The 17,592-nt window shown below is 41.8% G+C and overlaps 1 protein-coding gene and 1 pseudogene across 1 annotated transcript in view; both read left to right on the forward strand.

Annotated features, from left to right (window-relative positions):
• Positions 1-975: 975 nt before the first annotated feature.
• On the forward strand, positions 976-17,216 carry LOC123507041 (annotated as a pseudogene).
• Positions 17,217-17,310: 94 nt separating this feature from the next.
• Positions 17,311-17,592, forward strand: part of LOC123506218 (coronin-7-like) — a 10,732-nt gene continuing 10,450 nt past the window's right edge. The window contains exon 1 of the transcript XR_006675383.1: positions 17,311-17,446. The gene's annotated coding sequence lies outside the window, so the exon portion shown is untranslated. The remainder of the gene's footprint in view (positions 17,447-17,592) is intronic.

Raw genomic sequence — 17,592 nt, forward strand, 5'->3', positions numbered from 1 at the left:
GCAGAGAAGGGAGAGAGGAGACCTGATACAACTTTATAAATTGATCAACGGAATGGACCAAGTGGATAATGAGAAACTGATCCTGAGAGAAGAATATGACATCTGAAGCACAAGATCGCATAGTAAAAAGCTGAGAAAGGGAAGATGTCTGAGAGATGTTAAAAAATATAGTTTCCCGCAAAGATGTGTTGAGACGTGGAACAGTTTGAGTGAAGAAGTAGTGTCTGCAACGAGTGTGCACAGTTTTAAAGTAAGATTGGATAAGTGTAGATATGGAGACGGGGCCACACCACCATAAAGCCCAGGCCCTGGAAAACTACAACTAGCTAAATACAACTAGGTAAATACACACACACACACACACACACACACACACACACACACACACACACACACACACACACACACACACACATACAGAGAGAGAGAGAGAGAGAGAGAGAGAGAGACAGACAGACAGACAGACAGAGCGATAGACAGACAAAAACAGATTGATAGACAGACAAAAAAAGACACACACACACCGCGTAGTGTAGTGGTTAGCACGCTCGACTCACAATCGAGAGGCCCGGGTTCGATTCCCTGCGCGGCGAGCGAAATGGGCGTGGCTCTTAATGTGTGGGGTGTGTTCACCTAGCAGTAAATAGGTACGGGGTGTAACTAGAGGGGTTGTGGCCTCGCTTTCCCTGTGTGTGGAGTGTGTTGTGGTCTCAGTCCTACCCGAAGATCGGTCTATGAGCTCTGAGTTCGCTCCGTAATGGGGAAGACTGGCTGGGTGACCAGTAGACAACCGAGGTGAATTACATACATATAAAAAAACACTTATACTTAGATAAATTCAAAATATTACTCAAATAAAAACAACAACAAATATTTATCAGATCTTTTTTTAATCCGAACATACCAAAAAAGTGAAGAAAGGTAACACTAAATAGCAAACTGACAAAATAGGCGCCGTTACAAAGTCAGAATGGAGCGACGCCCAGCGGAGGCAAAGGGGGAGGAGGAAAACACATTCTGACAAATACGGTGAATATTTCATACATTTTACATTTTTTTACCCATTCCTAACCAATTTTTAACCGATTTTAAGCCTGCAACACTTAGCTACATTCTTTAGGCACAAATCTAGGCCTATAAACACATGCAAATAGGCCTAGATACCGAGAAATAAGGCGAAACATAGGAGGGTGTGTGAGAAAATCCTTTTGTTTGACAGAGACACGACAAGCAGTGACTACTACTACTACTACCATCGCTACTATCCAGACTACCACCACCACTACTACTATTTCCACTTTCAGATGGCGAGTTGGCGGTTCAAGGCGAGTAAATACAAGAATGCAGCGCCAATAACTCCAAAAAAAGAAGATTCTCTCACGGATCTTAAAGTCGGGAGCCCTCAGTCGTATGGGAGCCATGTTCGTGCCTCGCCAGCTTTTGTTGCCTACTTACTGGAGAACCGCGGTGAGTAGGAGTGCCTGCGTGTGTGTGCGTGTGCGTGGCTCCCTCCTCCACCTGTGTGCCAAGGGAGGTTAGTGGAGGTAACTTGTGGAGGGAGATATGGAGGAAAAGGTGGAGGAGTGTGGAGGAGAAAAATGTAGGATGGCTGTTAAACTATTCTTACATACTGACTATTTTGACTGATAGGAGTGTGGTAGGATAGTCAGGACTGGAGGGAAGGTGGAGGAAACATGGAGGAAAGTTTGTGTTGGAGGAGAATTGTGGAGGTAACTTGTGGAGGGAGATATGGAGGAAAAAGTGGAGGAGTGTGGGGTAAATTTTGGAATTGTCTGAGGGGAATGTTAAAGAAATTGACTATTATGACTATGATAGGAGTGTGGAAGGATAGTCAGAACTGGAGGGAAGGTGGAGGAAACATGGAGGAAACTTTGCATGGAAGGAGAAACATGGAGAAGGAAAAATGGAGGGAGATATGGAGGAAAGAATAGACATTTGCGGAAGAGAAAAATGTAAGTTGGCAGGGAGACTATTTTACAAAAGTACTATTTAGACTGATAGAAGGGAGGGAGGAGAGTGAAAATTGGAGGGAAGGTGGAGGAAACTTTGATGCATTGGAGGGAAGGTGGAGGAAACTGAAGCATTGGAGAAGGGAGGAGGAGAGTCAAAATTGGAGGGAAGGTGGAGGAAACTTTGAAGCATTGGAGAGACATTTTCTTATGCTAGGAATGACTATTAATGGTTGTAATAGTAACACAATTTGACAAACACACATTCAAAGTTTCCTCCACCTTTCCTCCAATTTTGACTATCCTCCCTCCCTTCTATCAGTCTAAATAGTACTTTTGTAAAATAGTAGTTGTAGTATTAGTAAAATAGTTCTCCGCCAGTGTCTATTCTTTCCTCCATTTTTCCTTCTCCATGTTTCTCCTTCCATGCAAAGTTTCCTCCATGTTTCCTCCACCTTCCCTCCAGTTCTGACTATCCTACCACACTCCTATCATAGTCATAATAGTCAATTTCTTAAACATTCCCACTCAGACAATTCCAAAATTTACCCCACACTCCTCCACTTTTTCCTCCATATCTCCCTCCACAAGTTACCTCCACAATTCAACTCCAACACAGACTTTCCTCCATGTTTCCTCCACCTTCCCTCCAGTTCTGACTATCCTACCACACTCCTATCATAGTCATAATAGTCAATTTCTTTAACATTCCCACTCAGACAATTCCAAAATTTACCTCACACTCCTCCACTTTTTCCTCCATATCTCCCTCCACAAGTTACCTCCACAATTTTCCTCCAACACAGACTTTCCTCCATGTTTCCTCCACCTTCCCTCCAGTTCTGACTATCCTACCACACTCCTATCATAGTCATAATAGTCAATTTCTTTAACATTCCCACTCAGACAATTCCAAAATTTACCTCACACTCCTCCACTTTTTCCTCCATATCTCCCTCCACAAGTTACCTCCACAATTTTCCTCCAACACAAACTTTCCTCCATGTTTCCTCCACCTTCCCTCCAATTTTGACACTTTTCCCTCCCTCCCTTCTCCAAAAATCATTAACAATGTATATTTTTGTCTTTTTGTTTGAATACAATTTGAAATAAGCTTTATAATGTTTGCTTAAGTATTTTTCATCCTTTTTGAAAACATATCTAGATTTGTAGGAAACATTTGTAGTTCACTTGTTATAAAGCACTAAAACACACACCATCAACACCACACACCATTAACACACCATTAATACCACACACACACACACACACACCATTAACACCACACACACAAACACACACCATTAACACCACACACCAAACACACACTATTAACACCACACATCACAAACACACACCATTAATACCACACACCAAACATACACCATTAACACCACACACACCACAAACACCACACACCAAACACACACCACAAACACACCACACACCAAACACACACACACCAAACACACACCAATCTTTCACCAACCCGCACACAAAATAAAAAAAAAAAGCGATTGACGTACAAACATTTGATTGCAGGAAAGAAAAAAATGACACACACACACCAGACAAAACACCACAAAATACCATGAACCACACACACCACAAACACCAAACACACACCAACCATCCACCAACCATCCACCAACCCACACACAAAATCTGCACCAAAACGGACCAATGGGAGCCGAGAAAACGCGATTGACATACAAACATTTTTGATAGCAGGAAAGAAAAAAATTACACACACACCAAACAAAACACCACAAAATACCATGAACCACACACACCACAAACACCAAACACACACCAACCATCCACCAACCATCCACCAACCCACACACAAAATCTGCACCAAAACGGACCAATGGGAGCCGAAACGCGATTGACATACAAACATTTTTGATAGCAGGAAAGAAAAAAATTACACACACACCAGACAAAACACCACAAAATACCATGAACCACACACACCACAAACACCAAACACACACCAAACACACACCAACCATCCACCAACCCACACACAAAATCTGCACCAAAACGGACCAATGGGAGCCGAGAAAACGCAATTGACATACAAACATTTTTGATTGCTGGAAAGAAAAAAATTACACACACACCAGACAAAACACCACAAAATACCATGAACCACACACACCACAAACACCAAACACACACCAACCATCCACCAACCATCCACCAACCCACACACACAATCTGCACTAAAACGGACCAATGGGAGCCAAGAAAACGCGATTGACATACAAACATTTTTGATTGCTGGAAAGAAAAAAATGACACACACACCAGACAAAACACCACAAAATACCATGAACCACACACACCACAAACACCAAACACACACCAACCATCCACCAACCATCCACCAACCCACACACAAAATCTACACCAAAACGGACCAATGGGAACTTAGAAAACGCGATTGACGTTTGAACTTTTGACAACAGGAAAGAAAAAAATGACACACACACACACCAGACAAAACACCACAAAATACCATGAACCACTCACACCACAAACACCAAACACACACCAACTATCCACCAACCCACACACAAAATCTGCACCAAAACGGACCAATGGGAGCCGAGAAAACGCGATTGACATACAAACATTTTTGATAGCAGGAAAGAAAAAAATTACACACACACACACACACCAAACAAAACACCACAAAATACCATGAACTACACACACCACAAACACCAAACACACACCAACCATCCACCAACTATCCACCAACCCACACACACAATCTGCACCAAAACGGACCAATGGGAGCCGAGAAAACGCGATTGAGATACAAACATTTTTGATTGCAGGAAAGAAATAAAATTACACACTAACCAAACAAAACACCACAAAATACCATGAACCACACACACCACAAACACCAAACACACACCAACCATCCACCAACCATCCACCAACCCACACACAAAATCTGCACCAAAACGGACCAATGGGAGCCAAGAAAACGCGATTGACATACAAACATTTTTGATTGCTGGAAAGAAAAAAATTACACACACACAGACAAAACACCACAAAATACCATGAACCACACACACCACAAACACCAAACACACACCAACTATCCACCAACCATCCACCAACCCACACACAAAATCTGCACCAAACGGACCAATGGGAGCCAAGAAAACGCGATTAACATACAACTTTTGACTGCAAAAAGAAAAAATGACACACACACACCAGACAAAACACCACAAAATACCATGAACCACACACACACAAACACCAAACACACACCAAACACACACCAACCATCCACCAACCCACACACAAAATCTGCACCAAAACGGACCAATGGGAGCCGAAAACGCATTGACATACAAACATTTTTGATTGCTGGAAAGAAAAAATGACACACACACACACACACCAGACAAAACACCACAAAATACCATGAATCACACACACCACAAACACCAAACACACACCAAACACACACCAACCATCCACCAACCCACACACAAAATCTGCACCAAAACGGACCAATGGGAGCCGAGAAAACGCGATTGACATACAAACATTTTTGATAGCAGGAAAGAAAAAAATGACACACACACCAGACAAAACACCACAAAATAGCATGAACCACACACACCACAAACACCAAACACACACCAACCATCCACCAACCCACACACAAAATCTGCACCAAAACGGACCAATGGGAGCCAAGACAACGCGATTAACGTTCGAACTTTTGACTGCAAAAAAAGAAAAAAATGACACACACACACAGACAAAACACCACAAAATACCATGAACCACACACACCACAAACACCAAACACACACCAAACACACACCAACCATCCACCAACCCACACACAAAATCTGCACCAAAACGGACCAATGGGAACTTAGAAAACGCGATTAACGTTCGAACTTTTAATTCCAGGTGGCGGGAGTCTTGGAGTGGCCCAGCTTGAGGAGTGTCGGGGGCGGCAAGGGATTAACAGCCCTATGATACATGGACACAGTGACTTAATTACTGACATGGCATTCTCTCCCTTCCATGATGGTCTGCTGGCTACTTGTTCAGTTGATGCACAGGTACTATTACTACTACTACTACTACTACTACTACTACTACTACTATCTTGCCTTACAAAACTGGAAGTCAGTGTTTTGAGTGTGTTTGGATGTGTTTTGAGTGTTTGGCTGTGTTTTGAGTGTGTTTGGCTGTGTTTTGAGTGTGTTTGGCTGTGTTTTAGTGTGTTTGGCTGTGTTTTGAGTGTTTGGATGTGTTTTGAGTGTTTGGCTGTGTTTTGAGTGTGTTTGGCTGTGTTTAAGTGTGTCTTGGTGTGTTTTGAGTGTGTGTGTGTTTAGTGTGTTTGGATGTTTTGTGTGTTTTGATGTGTTTTGAGTTTGGCTGTGTTTTAGTGTGTTTGGTTGTCTTTAGTGTGTTTGGCTGTTTTGAGTGTTTGGCTGTGTTGAGTGTGTTTGGCTGTGTTTTAGAGTGTGTTTTGATGTGTTGTGTTTTGATATGTTTGAGTGTGTTTGATGTTTTGAGTGTGTTTGATGTGTTTGAGTGTGTTTGATGTGTTTGATGTGTTTGAGTGTGTTTGATGTGTTTGAGTGTGTTTGATGTGTTAGTGTGTTTGCTGTGTTTAGTGTGTTTGGATGTGTTTAGTGTTTGGCTGTGTTTGAGTGTGTGTGTTTTAGTGTGTTTTAGTATGTTTGCTGTGTTTTAGTGTGTTTGGCTGTGTTTTAGTATATTTGTATATTTTGAGTGTTTGGCTGTGTTTTAGTATGTTTGCTGTTTTGAGTGTGTTTGATGTGTTTGAGTGTGTTTGCTATGTTTTAGTGTTTGATGTGTTGAGTGTGTTTGATGTGTTTGAGTGTGTTTGCTGTGTTTTAGTGTGTTTTGTGTGTTTTGTGTTGATGTGTTTAGTGTGTTTGATGTGTTTGAGTGTGTTTAGTGTGTTTAGTGTGTTTTGAGTGTGTTTGAGTGTTTGTGTTTTGAGTGTGTTTAGCTGTGTTTGAGTGTGTTTGTTGTTTTGAGTGTTTGATTGTGTGTTTGAGTGTGTTTGATGTGTTTGAGTGTGTTTGATGTGTTTAGTGTGTTTGGATGTGTTTGAGTGTGTTTGAGTGTGTTTGAGTGTGTGTTTGTGTGTGTGTGTTTGATGTGTTTGAGTGTGTTTGGATGTGTTTAGTGTGTTTGGATGTGTTTAAATGTGTGTTTGATGTGTTTGAATATGTTTGTGTGTGTTTGAGTGTGTTTAGCTGTGTTTGAGTGTGTTTGGATGTGTTTGAGTGTGTTTGGCTGTGTTTGAGTGTGTTTGGCTGTGTTTTCAGTGTGTTTGGCTGTGTTTGAGTGTGTTTGGATGTGTTTTGAGTGTGTTTGGCTGTGTTTGAGTGTGTTTGGATGTGTTTTGAGTGTGTTTGGCTGTGTTTTGAGTGTGTGGCTGTGTTTTCAGTGTTTGGTTGTGTTTTGAGTGTGTTTGGCTGTGTTTTGAGTGTGTGGCTGTGTTTTCAGTGTTTGGCTGTGTTTTGAGTGTGTTTGGCTGTGTATATCAGTAACAGAAGTGACACCAGCTTTAACAAACACACATCCTCACAGACAAACAGACTGGAGGAAGAAGTCACAGAACAAGAGCATGCCACTTACCACTGCGTATTGTCACAGCATAGCCAGTCACTGTAGAGGCAGGCCAAACCACACAGCAGGACTATTAACAGAAGGACTAAGTTAAACATTTTATTTAATGAAAGAACAATGAGGGAATTTTTACGTAAATTTATGTGGCAAACGACGTATTTCCTGTGTTCCAATCTACACTCGGACCTTTGCGTTTGGAGACCCTTCTGACCTCAAAGCACGCACGGTTTGAATAAATGAGAGCTTAATGTTTTTTAAAGTAATAACGGTGTGTTTCAGAATGCAGTGTTTAAAATAATGTTCCCGATTTGCTTCTCAATACTGAATCTGTCGGAGTGTGGACTGATAGCTTAAAATTTCCATATTCATCAAATTTGCTCAAAAAAGTATCAAGGGATTGAAAGTCTCAGGCAGAGTGGGATGTCCTTAGCCACTATTTTGATCTAGGTTACAGATTGACTGAAGAACTGGCTGACTGGGTGACTGGCTGGGTGACTGGCTGGTGATCCTCTACATTTGTGTGTGGCCATGTATACCAGAAACACTGTGATCAAGTTTCGCCTCATAACAATTTACTCACCCATAAAACACTGTCTACTACTACTACTACTACTACAACTACAACCACACTTTCCAGGTTCGGCTGTGGCACATTCCCCCAGGAGGCCTAGTGACAAGTTTGAGCATTCCAGAGCTAAGCCTACATGAATTTGACCGGCGTATAGATCTTGTCAGTTTCCACCCGGCAGCCGAGTCTCTCCTCTCTGTGTGCTGCGGCCCCACTGTCTCTCTGTGGGACGTGCAGGCGGGGAGGCGCGTTGCTGGTAAGTGGCAGGAATTGACACAGAGAGAGAGATGGTGACGGATTGAGACGGTAAAGTGTTTAGGAAGGAGGCATGTGGAAAGATCAGAACAAGGCTGTCGGATACTGAAAAACACACACACACACACACACACAGTCATACAATACCTTAGTCCAATTGGGAAAGTAATCATGATACTGTAGAGATACATGGAGGAAGATAAGAGAGATTAGATTATGTAAGAGCAGATTTTGAAGAACGCCGTACCTTGGCTGTGATTGGCTGGCTCCCGTTAGTATGGCGTGTTGTCTTTCACGGAGATAGTACATTTATTTCCACTCTTTTGCATGTTCTAATGGATATTCTATTTTAGTGTTCACAAACGTTCCTGCCGCAGAGATAAGGATAACCTGGACTCTGCGGCAGTGAACGGCAGTGAATTATCAACGCAACACTCCAGTTTTTCATCAATAATTCACACATACGCATAATTTAGTTGAGTTTTGTTAGTGAATTGTGGAAAGAAGACCAGGACGAGGCAGTGTGTCAGGGATACTGGAACACACACACACACACACACACACACACGCACACACACACAATTTAGGTTAGGTTTCATCAATAATTCATACATACGCATAATTTAGTTGAGTTTTGGTAGTGAATTGTGGAAAGAAGACCAGGACGAGGCAGTGTGTCAGGGATACTGGAACACACACACACACACACGCACACACACACAATTTAGGTTAGGTTTCATCAGTAATTCACACATACGCATAATTTAGTTGAGTTTTGTTAGTGAATTGTGGAAAGACCAGGACGAGGCAGTGTGTCAGGGATACTGGAACACACACACACACACACGCACACACACACACACACACAATTTAGGTTAGGTTTCATCAATAATTCACACATACGCATAATTTAGTTGAGTTTTGTTAGTGAATTGTGGAAAGAAGACCAGGACGAGGCAGTGTGTCAAGAATACTGGAACACACACACACACACACACACACACACACACGCACACACACACAATTTAGGTTAGGTTTCATCAATAATTCACTCAAACACATAATTTAGTTGAGTTTTGTTAGTGAATTGTGGAAAGATCAGGACGAGGCAGTGTGTCAGGGATACTGGAACACACACACACACACACACACACACACACACACACATTTAGGTGAGTTTGTTAATGTTTGTGTTGGTTTGTGCAGGTTTCAGCGGTCATGACGAGCAGATTCAAGGTCTCGGATGGTCCTGGAATGGTCAACTATTTGCAACAGTGGCCAAAGACCGGACTATCCGTGTTGTTGACCCAAGAAATAGTCACAGCTCAACGGTCTATAAGGTTAGTGCTGATAGTAGTAGTAGTAGTAGTAGTAGTAGTAGTAGTAGTTAAAGTTATTAGTGTTATTTTGACATTTTTGGGTCCCTTAACCTTCATATTCCTGCGGCAAACACACCTTGTATTGTGAAAGCTTTGTATTTCGTCTAAAGAACATTACAAAATTTCAGATCACATTTGTAGAAAAACTAGTGAACTTTTAGCGTTTATTTGAAATTAAATCAAGGTAAATTTCGTTCAAACTATATTTACGAAGACACGGGCCAGTAGAGTGTATCAGTCAATTTGGATCCTGATACAACACACTTAGAAATTTATTGATATTCACTGTATCACCAACACTCTTATTATTCTTCAAGCTTCTATACTCACAATTCAGGCGTCCTTCCTCTGCTCATTCCTCTGAGACACTCGCCCCAGGGTTGACAGGTGGAAAGGAGGATGCAGTAACTCAGTGACGTCATGTCCAGCAGAGGAAAGGGCAGAGAGACACACACCGACAGTTTGATAGCTTTGGCGTACTGATTCTTACTGCTGCCTTTGTCCACGCCACTCATGGGCCTTCAGTGTTGGCATACCATGTTGTGAGATGTTCTGCTGATGTAAACAAATGCGTAATGCGTGTGGGGTCTTTAAATGATATCTTAATGAAAATAAATGCTCGTTTCCCTATAAAACTTAGCGAAATGGTACCTAACATTATTTTTTCCCTCTCTAAACCACTCACTCGCCTTAAGACAGTTTGGCATGTTTTAAGGCCATTTTTAAGATAGTTTAGCATGTTCTGGCATCTTAAGTAGTAGTAATAGTAGCAGTGGTAGTGGAAACAGTTTATTGTGAACAGAGTATTAATGAGATATTGATGTGCAGAGTGACAGCCACGCGTCAGCCAAGGACAGTCGGATAGTGTGGCTGGCCGGGGACACCACACTGCTCACTACTGGGTTTGACTCCTCAAGGGCAAGACAGATCAAGCTGAGAGACCTGCGTAATTTTGACACTCCTTACAAGAGCCTCAGTTTGGAAGCTTCCACTGGGTAAGTGTTCTTGAGAAAGCTACTATTTTGACTGTCATGGGAGGTTGGTAGGAGGCTGATGTTTGGAGGCAAGGTGGAGGAAACATGGAGGAAGGTATGTGTGGGTGGAGGTGCATGGAGGTGGTTTGTGGAGGGAGATATGGAGGAAAGATTGTAAACTTTTCGTTGTAAAAATGAGGAAAAATTGTTTTGTTTTTGGTGTGACTATTTTCGAAAAATACTATTTTGACTGACAGCAGGGTGGTGGGATAGTGAAAATTGGAGGGAAGGTGGAGGAAACATGGAGGAAGGTCTACAGTGGAGGGGAAGTGTGGAGGTGGTATGTGGAGGGAGATATGGAGGAAAGATTGTGAACTTTGAGGGATAAAAAAATATGAAAAAAGTAATGTTTTGATGTGAGACCATGTAACAAAAGCACTGTTTTGACTATGAAGGAAGGAGATAGGATGCTCAAAATTGGAGAGAAGGTGGAGGAAAGATGGAGGAAGAAGGTGTCTAGTGGAGGAGTAGCACATATATTAATGCCTCGACGTATAAACACCCCTAACAAACACGCCATTGGTAGGTGATGCACTGATCGTTGCTGATTCTTTGAGCATGTGTGTGTCTGTTCTTCTAACCAGTGTGGCTTCCTTATTTAAATTATCTTCGAAAGTTCAAAATTTGGCGAGAAACACAAAATATCCGATCTTAGGGTAAAAATCAGCGTTTATTGTAATAGTAAAGTCATTTTTGCCGTAAGCTACTTAGGAATTATAGGGGCTAGGGACATATCTCCAGCCTAGACACTCAAAACATCCTTATATTGTGCGATCCTTAAATAAGTGAATTAATAAGTGAATTCTTGGTTAAATTAGATCCATAGTTAAGTTAAGCATTTTATTTAATTGTTCTAATGTTCCCCGCCCCTCCACGCCTGTACATTATCAGTGTCAGTGCCAAAACACACTCAAAACACATCCAAACACACTCAAAACGCACTCAAAATACCAAAACACACTCAAATCACAGCTAAACATTTAAAACACACCAAAACACACTCAAATCACAGCTAAACACACCAAAACACACCAAAACACACTCAAAATACCAAAACACACTCAAATCACAGCTAAACACTCAAACACATCCAAAACATACCAAAACACACTCAAAACACACTCAAAACATATCTAAACAAACTCAAAATATCAAGACACACTCAAATCACAGCTCACTCAAACACACCAAACACACAAAACACATCAAACACACTCAAAATACCAAAACACACTCAAAACACATCAAAAAACATCCAAACACACTCAAAACACATCTAAACACACTCAAAACACATCCAAACACACTCAAAATACCAAAACACACTCAAATCACAGCTAAACACTCAAAACACACCCAAAATACACTCAAACACATCAAACACACAAAATACAAAACACACTCACACACAGCTAAAACACACACACCAAACACACAAAACACATCCAAACACACTCAAACACATCCAAACACACTCAAAATACCAAAACACACTCAAATCACAGCTAAACACTCAAAACACACCAAACACACTCAAACTCAAAACACACCCAACACACCAAACACACTCAAAACACATCAAACACACTCAAACACACCAAAATCAAACACACACACTCAAAACACAAACACATCCAAACACACTCAAAATACCAAAACACACTCAAAACACACACTCAAAACACATCCAAACACACTCAAAACATCCAAACACACTCAAAATACCAAACACACTCAAATCACAGCTAAACTCAAACACACTCAAAACACTCAAACACATCCAAACACACTCAAACACATCCAGACACACTCAAACACACAAACACACTGTAAACACAAAACACACTCAAAATACAAAACACACACACTCAAAACACATCAAACACACAAACACAAAACACACCCAAAACACACTCAAACACACATCAAACACTCAAACACACTCAAAACACACCAAACACACAAACACACTCAAAACACACTCAAAACACTCAAAACACACTCAAACACACTCAAACTCACTCAAACACATCCAAACACACTCAAAACACCAAAACACACTCAAATCACATCCAAACACACTCAAAACACCAAAACACACTCAAATCACAAACACACTCAAAACACTCAAACACACCAAAACACACTCAAACACTCAAACACACTCAAAACACACTCAAACACACCAAAACACACTCAAACACACCAAAACACACCAAACACATCAAACAAACCAAAACACACCAAAACACATCCAAACACACTCAAAATACACAAAACACACTCAAAACATCTAAGCACACTCAAAACACACCAAAACACACCAAAAACACACTCAAATCACAGCTAAACACTCAAAACACACTCAAAACAACCAAAACACTCAAAAAACACTCAAAACACACCAAAACACTCAAAACACACTCAAAACACCAAAACACTCAAACACACCAAAACACACTCAAAACACACCAAATTTACTCCTGGTGCGTGTTGCCGGCTCACAAGCAAAGAAAACGTGAGGTAAATGGGTCAAATATTGCCGTAAAAAGGGTAACTGTGTGTTGTGTGATTAATGTTTGCCGAGTTTTGTGGTTTTAGTTGTTATTTGGGATAATCTAGTTAATTTATATGATTTGTGTAGTTAATATTGGAATTTTCTTGTATTAAATCTATATCTGGTTAGTGTTTAAAGCAGGTTAATTGTTTGGGACGGTCAATTTGTATGATAAGATTCAATTAATCTTGTTTTTATTATTTCTACGTGAAAAATTAATTTGAAATACGGATCTTCACGGAATGATGTTTGTGTCGAGATACCACTGTACTACTATTACTATTACTAGGTACTACTGTTACTATTTCAGAATACTGGTGCCACTGTATGATCCAGATACAAACATGCTGTTTCTGGCTGGAAGGCTGATGTAAGCATTAGCTACTGGGAGGTGTCGCACAATCCACCTCATCTCATCGAGGGAGTACGTCACTCGGGTGAGTTTTCTGCGGAAATGGTGGAGCGGAGGGCGGAGTTGCATAGAGTGGAGTTTGTAGGGAATTTAATCCTCTCCACTTTTTGTCTCTTGTGTTATTCTGTTCCGTCCGCCGGTTCATGTCGAAATTGTGGAAGAGTGGAAACTTTTTTCTTGTCGATGTTCTGAGGGTGGTCAGGTGAATGGATAGTGTTGGTGATAGAAATAGTGATAGTCTGCCAGCTAGTTAGGATAGGATGGTCAAATTGGGAGGGAAGGTGGAGGAAACATGGAGGAAGGTGTGTGCAGGTGGAGGTAAGTGGAGGTAACTTGTGGAGGGAGATATGGAGGAAAAAGTACAGACAGGCTTAGATGTGAGACTTAGAAAACTACTATTTTAACTATGATAGAAGGGAGGCAGGATAGTCAAACTTGGAGAGAAGGTAGAAGAAACATGGAGGAAAGTCTCTACCTAAGGAGGAAAGTGGAGGAAACACACAGAGGAAATATGGAGGAAAGAATTGGAGTTTTTGGAGGTAAAAATTAGGAAAAATACCAGGTGTTTTATGTTATTGTCTTTACAAAAGTACTATTTTAACTATGAACCAGTGATAGTAGAATAGTCAAAATTGGAGAGAAGATGGAGGAAAGAAGGAGGAAGCCCCACAGCAGAGGAGGAAAACGCCGGATGGAGGAAAAACCCTAAAATCTGCCTCCGTTTCCTCCAGGCACTGTTCAGACGAAGGGCGCTTGTCTTGTGCCAAAGCGAGGACTGGACGTCATGAATGCAGAGGTCAACAAAATTCTCCAGCTGACATCCAACTCACTCATCCCCATTACCTACCAAGTGCCCAGGAAGGTGAGAGGTGGAGAGAAAAGAGAGAGGGAGAGGGAGAGATGGAGAGAAAAGTGGGGAGTGGGTAGGTGACGGATTTGAGCGGGAGAAAAAGTGAGAGGGAGAGAATTGAGTGGGGAGCCTTGTAGGGAGGGAGAGAGAGAGAGAAAGTGAGAGGGGAGAGATGGAGGGATGGAGAGAAAAGTGGGGAGTGGGTAGGTAATGGATTTGAATGGGAGAAAGTTTATTAGAGAGAGAATTGTGGAGAGAAACACATAGAGACACTGAGAGCTGGAGAGAAAAAGAGAGAGTGAGAGGAGAGATGGAGAGAAAAGAGGGGAGTAGGTAGGTGACGGATTTGAATGGGAGAAAGACTAGGAGGGAGAGAACGTGATGGGGAAAAGTGAGAGAGAGGTAAGAGGTGGCAGAAGTGAGAGAGAGAGAGAGAGAGAGGAGTAGGTAGGTGACCGATTTGAATGGGAGAAAGACTAGGAGGGAGAGAGAGAGAGTGAGTGTCTTGTACTACTACTACTACTACTACTACTACTACTACTACTACTACTACTACTACTACTGCTACATGCTAAACTGTCTTAACATACCCTCAAAATATCTCCTTTTTCTTTCCTCCATATCTCCCTCCACAAGTTACCTCCACTTACCTCCACCCACACACATGTACCTCCACCTTTCCTCCACACCTCCACCAAACCACAACTCTCCACCACAACTAGAAGTTACAAAAAATTGACATTAATTAAAACTATTTTGCAGAGTTATCGAGAATACCACAGTGACTTGTACCCTGAGACTGCCGGGCCACATGCCCCTATACTACGGACCAGTGGCTCAACGGGTGTACCACTCCTGTCCCAAAGGTGTCCCTGGACCCAACCAAACGTCCCATGCCTGTTTGGAAGGTGAGTGTGCCTTTGAGTGCATTTCAAGTGCGTTTGGGGTGTTTTAAGGGGGTTTTGAAAGGGGCTTGGTATGTTTTTGATGTGTTTGACTGTTTGAGTGTGTTTTGGTGTGTTTGAGTGTGTTTTGAGAGTGTTTGGATGTGTTTGAGTGTGTTTTGGATGTGTTTGAGTGTGTTTTGAGTGTGTTTTGGCTGTGTTTTGAGTGTGTTTTGAGTGTTTGGATGTGTTTGAGTGTGTTTGGTGTGTTTGAGTGTGTTTGGCTGTGTTTGATGTGTTTGGATGTGTTTGAGTGTGTTTGGATGTGTTTGGTGTATTTTGAGTGTTTTTGGATGTGTTTGAGTGTGTCTTGGTGTGTTTGGCTGTGTTTGAGTGTTTTGGCTGTGTTTGAGTGTGTTTGAGTGTGAGTGTTTTGGATGTGTTTGAGTGTGTTTGGTGTGTTTGAGTGTGTTTTGGATGTGTTTGAGTGTTTTGATGTGTTTGAGTGTGTTTGAGTGTGTTTTGATGTGTTTGAGTGTGTTTGGATGTGTTTGAGTGTGTTTGAGTGTGTTTGATGTGTTTGAGTGTGTCTTGGTGTGTTTTGAGTGTGTTTGAGTGTGTTTGGCTGTGTTTGAGTGTGTTTGGCTGTGTTTGAGTGTGTTTGGCTGTGTTTGAGTGTGTTTGATGTATTTGAGTGTGTTTAGATGTGTTTGAGTATGTTTGAGTGTGTCTTGATGTGTTTGGATGTGTTTGGCTGTGTTTGAGTGTGTTTTGATGTGTTTTGGATATGTTTGAGTGTGTTTTGATGTGTTTTGCTGTGTTTGAGTGTGTTTTGGATGTGTTTGAGTGTATTTTGAGTGTGTTTGGATGTGTTTTGAGTGTGTCTTGGTGTGTTTTGAGTGTGTTTGAGTATGTTTGGATGTGTTTGAGTGTGTTTTGGATGTGTTTGAGTGTGTTTTGAGTGTGTCTTGGTGTGTTTTGAGTGTTTTGGATGTGTTTTAGTGTGTTTTGGATGTGTTTGAGTGTGTTTTGAGTGTTTTGGATGTGTTTGAGTGTGTCTTGGTGTGTTTTGAGTGTGTTTGGCTGTGTTTTGAGTGTGTTTTGAGTGCATTTTGGTTTGTTTTGATAATGATAATGAAGTTACACACACACACACACACACACACACACACACACACACACACACACACACACACAGTCCTATTTCCTTCAGTCGTTCTTCATATGTGATGCAGCTCCTTTCAAGTCACTTTTCAACAGGTTCAAAGTTCCTCCAGCAAATGCTGTTTTTCCCTGTCACTCCACTCCAATTCCCTTGATGCAGCTCCCTCAAGTCACTTTTCAACAGGTTCAGAGTTCCTCCAGCATGTTTTCCCCTGTCACTCACTCCAATTCCCTTGATGCAGCTCCCTCAAGTCACTTTTCAACAGGTTCAGAGTCACTCCAGCATTTTTCCCCTGTCACTCACTCCAATTCCCTTGATGCAGCTCCCTCAAGTCACTTTTCAACAGGTTCAGAGTTCCTCCAGCATGTTTTCCCCTGTCACTCACTCCAATTCCCTTGATGCAGCTCCCTCAAGTCACCTTTCAACAGGCTCAGAGTTCCTCCAGCATGTTTTCCCCTGTCACTCACTCCAATTCTCTTGATGTAGCAGTGGCACTAAATTTCAACACCACCACTTACTACTACTACTACTATTACTTTTCAGGTCCACAGAGGAAGCCTGAAGGATATGAAGCCAGGAAGTTGGTGCTCCTCCTCTCCTGCTCCTCCCTCTTCCTCCTCCTCCTCCTCATCCTCCTCCTCCTCCTCCTCCTCCTCCTCCTCCCACCCCATTCCAGCACCAAGGTCAAAAGTGTCCAATGGAAAGATTTTGGTGAGTAGAGAGAGAGAGAGAGAGAGAGAGAGAGAGAGAGAGAGAGTGTGTGTGTGTGTTTGTTTGTCTGTCTGTCTGTCTGTCTGCTTTGTCTTGCTTGCAGATTTATACACAAAAGAAGAAGAAGAAGAAGAAGAGGAGGAGGA

The sequence above is a fragment of the Portunus trituberculatus genome, chromosome 2 (assembly GCF_017591435.1).
Source record: "Portunus trituberculatus isolate SZX2019 chromosome 2, ASM1759143v1, whole genome shotgun sequence".
Classification (NCBI taxonomy): Eukaryota; Metazoa; Arthropoda; class Malacostraca; order Decapoda; family Portunidae; genus Portunus; species Portunus trituberculatus.